This window comes from Aulonocara sp. 'chitande type north' Nkhata Bay, linkage group LG14, assembly GCF_057382095.1.
Source record: "Aulonocara sp. 'chitande type north' Nkhata Bay isolate Kocher_YH1m ecotype deep benthic linkage group LG14, A_spYH_male_GT1.1, whole genome shotgun sequence".
Classification (NCBI taxonomy): domain Eukaryota; kingdom Metazoa; phylum Chordata; class Actinopteri; order Cichliformes; family Cichlidae; genus Aulonocara; species Aulonocara sp. 'chitande type north' Nkhata Bay.
The window spans coordinates 8,241,610-8,257,058 of record NC_141357.1 but is presented as its reverse complement, the minus strand read 5'-3'; the positions used below and the strand labels follow the sequence as shown (position 1 = coordinate 8,257,058).

Genomic DNA, 15,449 nt, shown 5'->3' with positions numbered 1-15,449 from the left:
TGAAAACGGAGATTTTCCGTTTTCGTTTTAAAAAAAATAATCCCGTCCACACATAAAGGGAGAAATGAAGGAAAACGCTGCTATGAACATGCCAAAGCAGCAGGTGGCGCTAGATTCCTAACCGTGCAGAAATGTTGGCCAATCAGAAGTCTAGAAGCCTCGGTGGGAAAAAGTAAACAAAGCTGGGGCATAGAAGCAGAACCGAGTCGTATGTGTGGAGGGACAGTAACTGTGTGTATATGTAAGCATGTAAACACTGCAGAGAGTAGAATTAACAGTAACAGTATTGTAGAAATTCATTTCACCGAAACAATAACGTGGCGCACAGTGTGACGCATGCACCAGTTCATTGTATTTCCAGACTTGCTTTCGGCACAATTTACAGTGCACGCTACTCTATTTTTTGTCAGACTTGAAATAGCCGAAATACCTTCACACTACGGAACTTCTATGGCTCTTCCGTTCGACAATCTCTCCGGCGTTGGAACCATCATCTGTTTTCTCTTCGGTCACGCTCGGTTGATTTTTCTAGTCGGTACACTCATTTCCTCCATTACCCGCTGGCTGCTTCCCAAACAAACACACGTGCGGCTTGGCACTTGTGCTGTACGTAACAAGTCACGCGACGTGACGCTGCGGCTGTGATTGGTTCGGCTCTGCGCTACTTAATTTGGATTGGCTGACTTTTTTTCTTTTTTTTTTTTTTTTAAGAGGACAAGAGCGGCGAGGTCTATCGCGATAGCTTAATTTCTCTATCGAGTAAAAGTTATATCGCGATAGATATCGTTATCGTTCTATCGCCCAGCTCTATCTTAAAGGGTTAAATAAATATCGTCAAATAATCGTGATCTCAATTTCAGTGAAAATAATCGTGATTATCATTTTTGCCATAATCGAGCAGCCCTAGGCTGCTGTGTACGTCTGCACTTCTTGTACCAACATACACAAACACACCATTGCATAATACGTTATCCGAGGTGAGATGATTCACTGAGGCTGTGTATGTGGACTGTGGCCTTGTGCTGACCCAGCGGTTTGGGTACACTGTTTTGCATGCAGCAGTTAAAGAGAGACAGCACAGACCGCATATACTGCTACAGACAGGTAAGTGGGGTCAATCAGATAAATCTGGTAGTTTTGCATCTCTATATCAATAATGGAATCTTGATTATTTGGAAATCATGCACATATGAAAAGAGATCACAGACAGGAGCACTTTAAATGCAATTCAAATTAACTCATTCACTGCCAGCCATTGGCAGTGAATGAGTTAAACCCATTGACTCATTCACTGCCATTGACGGCTATAGACGTCAATGGCAGTGAATGAGTTAAAAACAGGAGGGATGGAATGAGTTGCCAAGTTTGGGGGCGTTCCTGACCCTAAAGCCCATCTCACAGGGCATTTTACAGCCTTCCTACACCAGTTGGTTTCCCTTTGCCTGCAAAGGCAAAGAGAGCCAAATGGGGCTTGAATGCCTCAGGAGACTGTAGTCGCAGTGTTAGCAACAAAAGAGCTGCAGTCAACTATTGAAAGTGATCCACAGATCAAGACACATGCAGGCAAACTTAAGATCTTACTGCTTAATAGCAAAATAAATACTTTTTTTGGAAGTAATCAGTTGCAACTAGTGTTACACTGTTGGAAATAGTTTTTTTTTGATGCACATGCCGTTTCTTTGCAGCAAGTTGGGAAAAGAAAAACTATAGCCAGCCGAAGATACAGTCTTTAACACAAGGCCCTTGTGAGAAAACGTCCCAGCGCCATAAACAAACCACAGGAGCCATCTCGCGTTACATTTGTAAAGGCATGATCCCTGTTTATGTAGTTGAGAAGGACAGCTTTCGTGACCTCGTCAAAGTCCATGATCCGAGGTACGTAAGCACTTCAGTAAAGTTGCCTCGCTTGTATGACACATGCCGGGCCAAAGTAGAGAAGGATGTTTGCAGTGTCGTGCATTATGCCTTGACGACTGACCTATGGATGAGCAGAGATACGCAGCCCTACATGAGCGTAACCATCCATTTCATTAACAAAGACTGCACCCTCTGCGCTCGCTGTTTACAGACTGCGTACTTTCCCGATGACCACAGGTCAGGTGGTATATCGTGATATAAAATAATTCATATCGTGATAAATATGTTTTCAGCACTAGCTGAAACTAATGAAAGCTTGGCTCATAGACCGTTTCAAGACAGGAAAATAGAGACTACAGGATGATCATGACATCTCCAAAATAAAACCAGTAAACAAATATCCTAAGTAGCTGAACATTTGGGTGCAGCTCTACAAGAGTAATTTTCATTCATAGGAGTTTGTACTTCTATACACACACTGTGCCCAGCTTCTGTGAAAAGTACAGAAGCGTAGGTGGAAACTTTCTCCAAGAGGAGCTCTTTACACCACATCCTTCTTAGATGCGAAAGATAAACAGCCCTGGTATTTTGTCGCTCCCTCTACACACTCTGCTGAGAAAATCCTTGGTGTGCCTGGAGGGCTGGGTAAAAAAAAAAAAAAAAAAAAAAAAAAAAAAAAAAAAACCCTAAATAGCACCAGGTACCACCAGGTGGCACGCAGTATTCTGATGTTCTAGTCATACATTCAGTGCCTGAAGTAAGAATGCAATGAGCAGGGTTTTCTCAATTGTTTTGCATATTAAAGGAAACCTTTTGCTTAAAAGACGAAGAGGCTTTGCATCAATACAGTCTATTATCAGTGTCATGATAGAGACTGGGTGGACACTATTATTCAATAGCAGACAAAGGCCACAAACGACCCATCTGAAAGCCAGTGGTAGTCACAGCTGAACCTGGTGGGAAATGTTGCTGCTTTGCATACAGTCCCTGCTGTTCAATCACCCTTATCAGGACAGGGCAACAAAAGCAATAGGTGGATTTGTTTCTCCACCCCCAACCCCAGCCAACAAGAGTGGCTAAAGCCTTAGGGCAAATCCATCCAGCATTTGCCCTTTGGACTAAAGCCTCTCTGAAAACTGTTATCCTCCATCAGTAACACTTGTTAAGAAAGAAAAAAAAAAAAAACTCATCTAAACTGCCTTGAAGAGCAACTAAACATGAGTGGGAGCAATTTAAAAGAGCCGTTCAATTTACTGTGAGCCACTCAAGTAAATGGTAAATGGCCTGTATTTATATAGCGCTTTACTAGTCCCTAAGGACCCCAAAGCGCTTTACATATCCAGTCATCCACCCATTCACACACACATTCACACACTGGTGATGGCAAGCTACATTGTAACCACAGCCACCCTGGGGCGCACTGACAGAGGCGAGGCTGCCGGACACTGGCGCCACCGGGCCCTCTGACCACCACCAGTAGGCAACGGGTGAAGTGTCTTGCCCAAGGACACAACGACGAGACTGTCCAAGCCGGGGCTCGAACCGGCAACCTTCCGATTACAAGGCGAACTCCCAACTCTTGAGCCACGATCGCCCCAGTAAGTAATTAGATCCTATTACAAGAGTGCAAACACAGGGACACTGCCGGCCTTTTAAAATGACCTGCTGTCCCGTAAAGCCCAGGCTGGGCCCTGCTCAGCACTGGCTTGCTCTTAATGGGATTTCACAACATTAACATTCTACTGAGTCAGCATCAGACACACTGACTACAGCCTTGCTCTGCTGAAACAGCCTGGGCTCTGAGTGTACATCTTTACTACCGAGTGCAAGTCTCTGTTAAAGTGAGCGTGGGATGGAGGGATTAACCGGACAGATAAAAGTGGAATTCTAGAGACAGTATTCAATTTTTGTCTATGGAGGGAAAGTGTCTCCTAACAGTTTCAATCCATTTTTTTCACTTATTAAAAAATTATGAGCATTGCAAGTGCTGCTTGAAAATTGGGTTACACACCCTTCTGTTGCGTTTTTATTTCAGCACAGTGCTCTTTCCTGACAATGTTTGAATTGGAAAGTATCCACATCAGTCATCCCAGGCTCTGTCACGTGTCCCACATTTATATTTTACTTGGGACATCCATACAGATATTCTAACCACCATCAAAGCACATTTTAGCATTCTGTATAAGCTTGTGATAATGACGCCATCTATGATTGCCTGACTAGCACAACTGCTCCCTTACGGCAGAAATTGCGATTACTTTCTTGAATATTGTAATTATTTAAAACAAACGTTCTAATACTATATGAACATTATATAAAAGAAAATTTAAAAAAGAAAATAAACACAAAGACAAAAAAATTAAAAAAATTAAAAAAAAGCCCGAGCCTGTGTCCTTGATGGTGATCGAGGACACAGGGTCTTTTAACATTAGACATGAGTTGGACACCGACCATAGAGTCCATCTCACAAAGACAACCACCAGTCTCTGCAAGCCTGCCATCACCACAGGATGTTTACACAAAGGGACTGACTGCCTCAGGGAGACCAGAAAGCTGACGGCTATCCTGTGTATAAGTGGATCATGAGACACTGAGCGATCTGGAGACAAATGCTGGAGTGGGAGACCGATAATCCCTCCACAGCACACTCTCACCTATGGAAACCCTGAGTTAACCAGAAATATACTGGTTAAACTCAAGGTTAACCAGTATATTTCTGGCAACCAACCGAGTCAAGTCCCTTTTGGCAAAGAGTCACATCACAGAAGATTTCCACTTGTTGGTGCAGACTGACTCAAGTGGATTTAAAGCCCCTTTTCCATTAGTACCTACTCAGATCGACTCACCTTGGATCGCCACAACTCTACTCCGATTGCAACGCGTCTGAGAGTCCCGCAACACTACAACAAAGGTGGACGTCTAGGCAAGAATATACCTGCTGCTCGGTGTATGAGCTTTTTATCAGACTCAGTGACCACAGCATTGTTTTTTTGTTGCATTTTCCCTTGTTGCCAGGTTTTTAAAAAAAAAAAAAAAAAAAAAGTGGTTTTTATGAATAAGTCACTCTCATAATCCATCAAGTGACACCACAGGCATGCAGTCTTAAGACATCACATTTTAGTACCTACTCGGAGCGCTTGGAAGCCCGGGCAAGCAGGTACTAACAAAAGAACCAGGTACTGTGACCTAATGGAAAAACCTGAAAACCATAGCGAACCATGCCGAGTTGATCCAAGTAGGTCCAATAGAAAAGGGGATTTATTCTTGCCACATCCGCGAGTCCACTAGGGTACACTTTGATCCCTGTGAAGTAAACGAGTATCCGTAAGCACAAGGGTTTGTCCAAACCACATTTTATGTTAAAAACTTTAAAATAACAGGGAGAGCTAATCATGGTGTCTCAATGGTAACATCCTAGCAGCAAAGCGAGTTTGTTTAAAAAAAATAAAATAAATTTTAAAAAAACCCCACAACAAATATTAAGAATAGATTTCCTGTCCACATCCTGAACAAAAAAGCAGATAGTCTCATTTTTAGAGACATTGGCAGGACAGGGTTTGTAACAGCCGGAGGAGACAGTAAAGCAAAATTTATGCTCTGTTCAAACTGTATATCAGATAACTGGAGACTCCAACTGCTGCACCAAATGACCTTGCCATTTTTAGGGCTCAGTCTTTCAATGTTTGGATCCAGACAAACCTTAGAAAGTTGTCCAAGTGTAACTCGTGGTTCAGACTGTAGAAATATCAGAAATGCTACGCCGAAGAATTTATGGTCTTTATGTTATATGCAGATTATTGATGGAAAGCAGTAAATAAGAGCCAGAAAGGGTCTACTGCACCACTTCTGCATACGTCACAACGATCTATGGCTTGCATTAGATGTGGATAAATAAATGGCGGTAGTTGGTACCTTGGTGAACAAAAGACACATTCAGTATAGTCTGAAGGTGGAAAATTCATTTATCTATCACAATCTAAGTGGCATAACCTTATGATCAGTTTATCATAAAGATTTTACAAAACTAGTATGTGATGAGCAATTACGTTGCATTCGTGAACCTCATAGCACCAATTGGTGAGATTCCTATATGGGGGAAATGCACATCCAAAGACCCCACTCACTAAAAATCAATCCAGATCACTGATCATTAAGTAAGGTCTACTTGAGCAGGTTAAACTATGTCACAGAGGCGGTTTGTTATCACACACATACCCCACAGTCAGTGGACTCTAATCAACCATAAAAATCCAGAAGCTGAAGAAATACCAATTCCCTGCTTTTTAAATGCACGAAGTGGCTACTATCTTTTATATGACTGAAGATGACCCATAATATAAACTAAACATAAATCAGAACTCAACTGCTGACTTCTAACGCCATGTTTACATTTATGCATGGTCAAAGTGAGGTGAGCTGACGTCATGATAGCCACAGGGTCGAAATCCAGATGGCTGGAAGTGGAGTGCAGGGGTCATTAGCCCCTCTATTAGGAGAAGATAAGCTTGCCGTTGTACTGTATGGGAAGCTAGTTAACATTCACACCATGTTCAGTGCCGCCTCTGATGGAGCTGTGGAAAGTGCTTGCCTGTTGAAAGATTCTGGCTTTTGTTTATTACACTGTTGACAACTAAAAACACGATCCAACCAACCACCACAATGGTTTGCCTAGCTGCCACATCAGCCAGCTATGCTCTCCATCTTACCATCTGCTGTGGTCCACCCACACAAATCTCCCATAACACTTGATCTGGACAGTAGCCTGACAATACCCTGGAGGGCAAAGCAGATGGTGTGGTTACAGGCTAGGCGTTTAGCCTTGAATAGCAGGCAGGCTTAAGATTAAATGGCCACTGAATGGAGTCAAACAGCCTAGCTGCTATTGGTTGAAACACACTCTGCTACCTACCTTGTTTGCTCACATGGAAAACAGCCCGTTTCAGGAAAAGAAGTTCACCAACTAGCGAAATTAAACCAATCAGGCAGCACACATGTGAAAACATCTCAAGACCTCAGGCATTCAGGTGGTGAAAACTGTGCTTAAAAAGTGCCTTTAAGCAGCTTATAAACACAAGGAAAACTAGTTTCATGCATGATCCTTTAAAACGGCAAAGAAATAAATTAAAAAAATAGTTTGGTGTTGACACATTTTAGTCAACTACAATACAGGTCGATTGACTTAATGCTGCAGCAATGTCATCTTAATGCATTCGGGCACGACTGACTCCCTACGAAGCCATTTAGATAAGTATACCAAGCCTATATACGCCAGCTGAAGCGCCAGTCCTAGCTGCTCAACAAGTTAGCCTTAAACATAACAATGACCGACCTGCTCTCAAAAAGCTTATGCCGAAATACTCAGAAAATACCTTTAAGTTTAGTTATTCTTTGTGTCGTCTGTCATCAAGGAGGGGAGCACGAAAACAAGACCCGAACATTTAGTGAGTTCGGGAGAACGCTCCCGTCTCCGGGCTGTTCGTGAGAAGAAGGTAACGTCGCTTTCTCGAGCCTCAGAAATCAAACAGGCAAAGTTTGAGTTCGAGGAGTTTTCTGCTTCCCGCAATGCAAAGCGACGAGCGTCCTTTACAGACTCTGTAGTTTCTGACTGATAGAAAAAGAAAAACTAACTTACCACACACAGACCTCCGGCAAGCGCATCCAAAGCTGGAGGGTTTCGAGAAAGCCGACCCGACGAAAGAAAAAACTAAACCACCTCTCACGACGCCAAGTTTCCTCTTTCCTCAGTGAAAACGACTGCTCGGAATTAATACGTAGAATAACATGTAATAGTTACGGTAATGACTTTACGCTAAAGACAAACAAAAACCCACACAGACCTAATCCAACACGGTATACGTCCGTGTTGACGAAGTGAAAGGACGCCTTACGAACAGCGAGCGGCTTTCTTTGTTCCTCCTGCCTGCAGCGGCTGTTCCGCGGATATTATCGCCGTTCATGTGTCCCTGACAGCCGCTGATTGGCTGGAGGGTCGGGATCAAGAAAAGGTGACTAGCGTTAAGCTAGCAGCCCAGCAAAGCGTTTCCGGTCACGACGCCCGAAGAGAAACGCTTCACTTAAAAACGGCATTTTTTTAAAGCGAATTTGTGTCCAGTCTACAAGCATGGCGTTATAAGAACACGCACCGAACGACGTCGTGGAGTGTTTTTGTGAGCTTTTGTTGCCAAATGCTATTTTTTCCCTGAAGGTGTCTACATGTGTGCTTTTATTTTGTGTGTCGGCTTCTCCGCACTTCCTGTTACACTCTCGCTTTTAGAGCTGAGGCAGGGTGGAGACCACTTCATGCCTTACATAGTTTTACGCTGAGCTTAATCACAACGGCTCAGTGCCTTTGCAGTGTATTAACGTGAACTTGGAGCACTGGTTCTACTTTTTGTTATGAAAAAGTATATAAGAAAATATTTCTATAATTGAGCCTATGTCTTGGTGACACACACAATATGTAATCCAACCATTCCATAGAACATTTCCTGATCTTTTTTGTCTTTGATTAATGTTGCATACTTAAATAAATAACTTAAAGCTGACATTGTTTATGGATTTATCTAAAACTGTTGATTTATCCAAAACTAATGGCTCAGCAAGCTTATTTCTCACTTCTAATGCACCTTGCCACAAAAGCCAAACCAGTTCAGGTAATGACGATCACACTGGTTTGTTTGGATTTAGGTGTGGTGTGTGCTCACAGTAACCACTGTGACTCCACCTAATGTCAGTTCATATCAATATTAACTCCCTCTCCATCATCCCAGTCCAATTCCAGCTGTGCTCATCTCACCTGCAACGGTATTAAAAGCGTACGGAAACACGGGCAAGTAAGCCTCTGTGAGTAATAAAAGGTTTGGATGAAATGAGGCTCATTGTAGAAAGTAGACCACTGGCTCCCTAAGCAGCTGGCCTCAAATCAATTCCGAAGAGGACCAGAGAATTGAAGCTGATGGGTTTAACACAGCCCAGATCACTCGCCTGTCAGTCAATAAAAATCAGCTGATTTTTTCCCCCCTTGCTCCTCTGCAGTGAGTCATTAAGGGAATAATTCAACATTGTCTGGTAAGCACGCTTCATTTTCTTTCTAGAAAAGTTAGTTGATGGGATCAATAACACCCCTCGTGTCTGTCTATTACATATGAAGCTGGAGTCAGGAGATGGTGTGCTTAACTTAGCCTGAAAGAAGCATGAAAATATCTACCTATCAATCTTCAAGCTGTCACCTTAGACAGTAAAACGCCTGTTACTCATAAAGTCAGAAAGTTGATGTACTTGAGGCAGAAGCAACTTCAACCGAACATGACTCATGCTGCATGCTGTGTGAGTGTGCAAGCAGTGAATTTCTACTCTTGTGTAAGAGCGTATCTATTGTCTATGAAAGAGGCTGTGAGAGTTGTGAAAGTTAGTGTGTGTGTGTGTGTGTGTGTGTGTGTGTGTGTGTGTGTGTCTCCCTGCTCTTCAGTGCTGACTTCAGAAGAAGCTGCCATGGCTCTTCTCACCAAGCACACACCGAATCCTCTGCGAGTCCTTTGACAGACACTTTACATGGGATGTTTTCATTCACTGCCTTTCATTATGTCGTCTCTGTCTCTCTACCTCCCAACATCTACACCCATCCTAATCTTTTTTGCCTACCATTCCCACTGGTTATCTGTCTCTATCCAGTCCTCATGTGTCACACCTTCATTGTGTCTGAGTTTTTTTAATCCCTCTGTGGACCAGGTTGTGTGGCCGACCGTAATTGGACAGTGTCCCTACAGCCGAAGTGGTGTCACAGAATCATCATGAGGATAGCTGCTTGTGAGAAAATAAATGGAAGTACTTTGCTCTGGTTTGGCTGTATTTCCCTTCACTTTACATTCACATATACAGTGATGTAAGTGTTTGTGTGTTTCAGACAGAAAGAAATGTCTCTAAATTTAACCTTGCCAGTCTGACTTTTAAGTCCACAGTCAACAGGCTGTGGCTGAATTACTGTCTCTGTAATTGTGTAATTGTCTGGGTCTTGCTGCCCACAGGATGAATCTGTACTGTCTATGGTGCTCCAGACACCAAATAAGTAGTTCTTCCTGAAAAATCTAAACAGATAACAACAGGTGTGTGTGTGTGTGTGTGTGTATGTGCATGTAAACATTACATTACAGTATTATCATTAAAAAAAACATTTAAAAATACAGGTGGTCTAAGCACTGTATGTACACCTGTATGATATGATACGCTGGCTAGGGCAAACCAAACTCTTGATTTATTAACACTCAAAACTGGTGAATAAAATCATAAAACCATTAGTAAAATATTTATTGAGTTAATCAATCAGTAGTAAACCAAGAATTCAAATAATTTAGTATTCTCAATTGCTTGAAAACTAGAGACCTCTCCCTCTGCTGGCCGTTAAAACACAATACAGGTTTAAAAATGTGTTTCATAGACAGACATATACAGATAGTATAAATATTGGTTAATTCTGAAATGCGAGCACTGGTATCTGTGCAGACACGTTGTCAGCAATCCTCTGCTGTTGACATTGCAGTTAGCTAACTGGAAATGCTTCTGTGCCCCTTATTTTTCCAACTTGGGATTGCAACTCGGAAGTTGATATCAATGGTTTTGCCCCTAAAACTCATAATTATGGCCTGAAGTACATGACCAGAATGCAGCCTAAGAACAACCTTACAGCACAGACCCACAAGCATGGCTGGAGATTCTCAGGCCACAGACAGTCGCGCCTAAGATGCAAAAAGCTACACTTAGTGTTAGTTTTGGGTGGCTTTTAAGATCCAGGAACAATATAAGATTTAAGTGCTCGGGGAAGAATAAGAGCTAGAGACAGAGAGCAAATGCATTTCCTTTTTAATCCATGCACGCAATGTGGTGTGCATAATGCCTTGTGCATGTCAGCCATATGCCGGAGTTGTGGTTTTTTTCACTGACAGTATGAGCCGTGGAAGACATCTAAAGCAAGATGAGAGGGGATTGCTTGTCTGAATCTGGAGCCTAGTGCTTCACCCTCATATAAACCTGCAACAGGCAGACAGCTTCCAATTACCAGATTGTAGCATTTCAGGGTTAGAATGAAACAATTAACCAAACTTGTTACTGCTAGCTGCTAACCAAGGTTGCTAGTATTAGCTGCTAACCAAGCTTGCTAGTGTTAGCAGAAATCCTTCTTGTCCAAACATGCCCACTTTTACCTTCAAAAAAGAAAAGAAAGAAAAGAAAAAACAGAGACCAAAGCACCTTTGTTGAGGTTGTGGAGTCTAAAACCAGTAGGTAATATCGCAGTGCTTATATCTATGTTTAATGTACAGTCTAAGCTTTGGAAACTCAGTTCTTTAATGATCTGATCGGGTGAGTACAAAAAGTTAAAAAGGTCCTTGTGAGAAGTAAAAATTGGTGAGCAGAGAACTTGGATCTGGCTGAGCTAGCTGCCAGTTCTATATGAAATACGTGCATAAGCTGGTGATAGTGGGGTAAGGGGAGAGCTGCAAAAGGAGGTGTGTTTGGTATTTACAAGTTCTCTTCTTGAATATCGCTTGACAAGTCAAATTTATAACAAGAAGCCTGTTTCAGGACAACTTTGTCAATTATTAGCATTTATTTTACTGGAGACACAGGTTCTAAGTTGCTCCTAGAATACACTATGGGAATGTGTTTTTGTAACTTGACCCACACGAAGGGTCAGCAGTCTAGATATCTTATCCTCTGCTCCATCCATTGTGTAATCTGCCCGAAGCTCCCATCACAGCATCTTTCTGCCTCTTTCTAATCTCCTTTCCTTTCCACTCTAGAGGTAAACAAGGTACCAGTTATAACGCCCTACTGGCTCCATCACTTTCTGTCGTAGCTGTTGCTTTTCAGTGTGTCCCCAGTGCTCAATTTACAAGTGAGCCACAACCAACACCCTGAAGCCCTTTGTACTATTCCAAGAACACTGGCAGATTGTGGAACGTGTTTTAGGAACACACTCGTCCCTTTCAGTCTGACACTAACTAAATACATGTGGTGTGTGAGTCAGGCTGGTCCTGCTAGAGCTAATATGATGATGCGATGCCCGTTGTTTAGCAAAGGGAATTAACTGTGAATTAGGGAAGAATGTTTGTCAGCTGAAAGCTACACCATTGTTCATCCGTTGTTGTGTCTTTTACAGTTCATTTATATTCTGATTTAGTTGGCAAAAAAGTCAATGCAAATTTCACGTGTCAATTAGAATTAAAATTTGGGGTTTTCTTCCCCAGTCTCCAAGCATTTGGACTGAGCAATGGGATGGAAGCAGGCTGTCATCTGCTCCACTGGCTTGACTTTGAGAGTCTTTGAGTGAGAGTTAAATGGGGCAGAGAAGCAGGCGACACTGCCACCTGCTGGAAGGTAATGTGCTTTCAACAATCTGTTGAGACCAAATAAAATGAAATTCAATTAAATTTGACTGATATCAAACAAACAGAACAGAACATGCAGTAAAAGCAAATCAACCACTCACTAAATCACAGATAACAGACCACTGAAACACAGAAATGGCATAAATCTTTCTAGTAGAACATTTTTGCAGGGCCTTTTCTCCCCAGCCATAGTTTCCATATGGACACATTTTAACAGCACAAATACCCATTTTAGTTGTAATCACCTTTTTAGCTTTAACAAAACATAAAGAAGATCGCTGTCTTGATTCATGCTCAAAAGGAAATCTCAAAAAGTTGATTCTGCTCATCTGGATGTAGTGTTTTTAGTGGGAAAAATGTTCCGTCACAAATCCAGGTGACTTCTTCTCAGCTGACTGCAGGTGTTCCCAAACAGTACATCTGCATAATGACTGAAACTACCATCACTGACAAACAATGGGCTGTGAGGTCAGTTTCTTGATCATTAATCAGCATGGAGGAGAGGAAGGCGCTCATATCGCTAATGACACAACATTATCATCCTTCCAGCAGAAAAGGTTAGGTGCATGGTTTTGCTAAGTTTTGTCACTGCTCAGTGACAAAAATACTTATGAGCCCCTGAAATGAGACTCACTGTGTATGGTTTACCAAAGATACACAAACAGGGTGTACCTCTAACACCAATTGTCTGTATGATCAGCTTGGTCACCTATAACATCTCAAATTTTCTGGCTTTGACCCTCAACCTGTTGGTAGGCAGCTCTAAACACCACATCAAGAACAGCTTGGATTTTGTTGAGAAGGTGAGAGATGGCATTATGGAGGGAGATGAAACAATGATCTCGTACTATGTTACACCCCAACCTCAGCAACAGGACCACTCTCAGCTCCGACCAAGTGTGTTGGCTCTCGGAACTGTGTCAGAAACGTGGGTGTGCCATGGGTTCCCCAGTTTCACCCATGGTGGCCAACTTGAACAAGGAAGAAGTGGAAAAGAGGGCTCTGTTAAGTCGTTGGTTCAGGTATGACACCTCGGTGAAAATCAAATCTCAGAACTGCTACTACTACAATTCACTGATCACATTAACTCGGTGGACCAACACAAGTTCAGCAGGGAGGATATAAAAAGTGACAGATTAGCCTTCTTAGACTGTGAGATTTCCATCAGTAATGGGTGACATTTAAATGTTGATGTGTACCATAAACCAACGTATACAGATCAGTATGTAAGGTTTGACTCTCATCATCCACTGGAGCATAAACTCGGTGTCATCAGGACGCTACAACACAGAGTGAACACCAGTATGGCTCTCTGTGTATGGTTCTTCCACATGATACTGAAGCCCTTGTTTGTTAAATGGATAAATGATTAAATTCCTAATGTCTTGTTTCATCAAACTCCAATCATCCAATCCAATAACTGACACCAAATAAGGGCCAATAGCAGAATAAGCTGTTTGGTATTGGCAGAGGAGATCCGGCAAGTTTTTCATGTGTAAACTCAACTCTACTGAGTTTGTGTCTTTAGCCTGTTTTCCTTCTCTCACCCCAACCTGTCGCAGCGGATGGCCGCCCCTCCCTGAGCCTGGTTCTGCCGGAGGTTTCTTCCTGTTAAAAGGGAGTTTTTCTTCCCACTGTCGCCAAAGTGCTTGATCATAGGGGGTCATGGGATTGTTGGGTTTTTCTCTGTATCTATTATTGTAGGATCTACTGTACAATATAAAGCGCCTTGAGGCAACTGTTGTTGTGATTTGGCGCTATATAAATAAAATTGAATTGAATTGAATTACTACTGCTCAACCCACAAATGCATTTTCCTTACAAAGCATCAAGCATCATTTAATCTGCCTTTTCCTCGTTCTCCCATCACGCCCAGGGACCACCTTCATTTTCCTTGCTCTCTTCACTTCTTTCTTCCTCGGTCATGTCTTCATGTCTTCAAACACATAAGAGGTCAAACAGATCATCAGGCTACACCAATAATTGTAACAGAATAAAAGTCATTATTTTGATAATTGTGTCCAAACTTATGTTTATGAAAAAAGAAAACAGTATAATATCAGTACACTGGTGCTGTGAGTCTAATAGCAGTATGTTAAATTAGATTTATATGTTATGTAATGACTTGACATTTTGCCCTGCTATTTAATCAGCACAAACTCATTTCTTTCTCTCTCTCTCTCTCTCTCTCTCTCTCTCTCACTCACTCACTCACTCACTCACTCACACACACACACACACACACACACACACACACACACACAGGAGCTCAGAGAGGGCCTGGAAGTATGCTGGCTTGTGGTGTGAGAATCATCATTTCATACCTCTTAGCCTTAATTACAGAATGAAATCGTGCAGCCTTTTGAAGCATGCAAGTTACAGTCAGCGTTTTTCTGAGTCTGGTTGGCTACAGAAACATCCACTCAGGACGTGTTTTGCCTGTAATGACATTAACAAGGAGGCAGGCTAAGGTTAGTGAGCTAGCTGTAACTTACCACATTCAGGGGTTTGAATGAATGAACGAACCTTATTACATTTTCTCACAATAATATCATTGAATTTAACAAAAGTCCTTTGCAAAAATAATGATAACACACATTGAAAAAACACAAGTACAAATACAAGTTTCACAATAATGAAAACCACAGTTTATAAACACAGTGGACATATTTGTTTAAAATCAGGGATGTCAAACTCATTTTACACCGTGGGCCACTTTAACCTTAATTCTGGTTGTGCAGGAAGCAGCACAGCGGGCTGGACAGGAGACTTTGGCAAGCTGATTCTGGCCCCTGGGCCATTCATTTTTTAACCTTAAATGCTCTTCTGTGCAGTGTTAGGTCTCTTTCTGCCTTATTCTGTTTATGCTCACGAGCCACATTGTTAGGCCTGTTTAGTTGCTTGTTAATGCAAATATTAAATTAGCCAATCACATGGCAGCAAGTCAATATATTTAGGCATGTAGACAAAGTTGAGATACCCTGCTTAAGTTCAAACTAAGCACTAGAATGGGAAAGAAGACAAATTATTTGTCTTCTTAGTAACCATGGTACTTAGCACCATGGCTGCTGGTGCCAAACAAGATGGTCTGAGTGGCTCAGAAACCACTAACTCTAGGGTTTACAAAGAATGGAAAAAGAGAAAATATCCAGCAAGTGGCAGTTCTCTGGGTGATTACAGAGGTCAAAGGTGAATGACCAGACTGGTTAA

At 42.1% G+C, this 15,449-nt stretch overlaps 1 protein-coding gene across 4 annotated transcripts in view; it reads right to left on the bottom strand.

The window, feature by feature from the left end:
- Nucleotides 1-7,827, bottom strand: part of LOC147314020 (SPRY domain-containing SOCS box protein 4-like) — a 56,011-nt gene extending 48,184 nt beyond the window's left edge. For 2 of the 4 annotated variants that reach the window (XM_086260800.1, XM_086260801.1), the window contains exon 1: nucleotides 7,490-7,827. The gene's annotated coding sequence lies outside the window, so the exon portion shown is untranslated. The remainder of the gene's footprint in view (nucleotides 1-7,489) is intronic. The other 2 variants (XM_086260802.1, XM_086260805.1) reach the window with 2 other exon arrangements.
- Nucleotides 7,828-15,449: the final 7,622 nt, after the last annotated feature.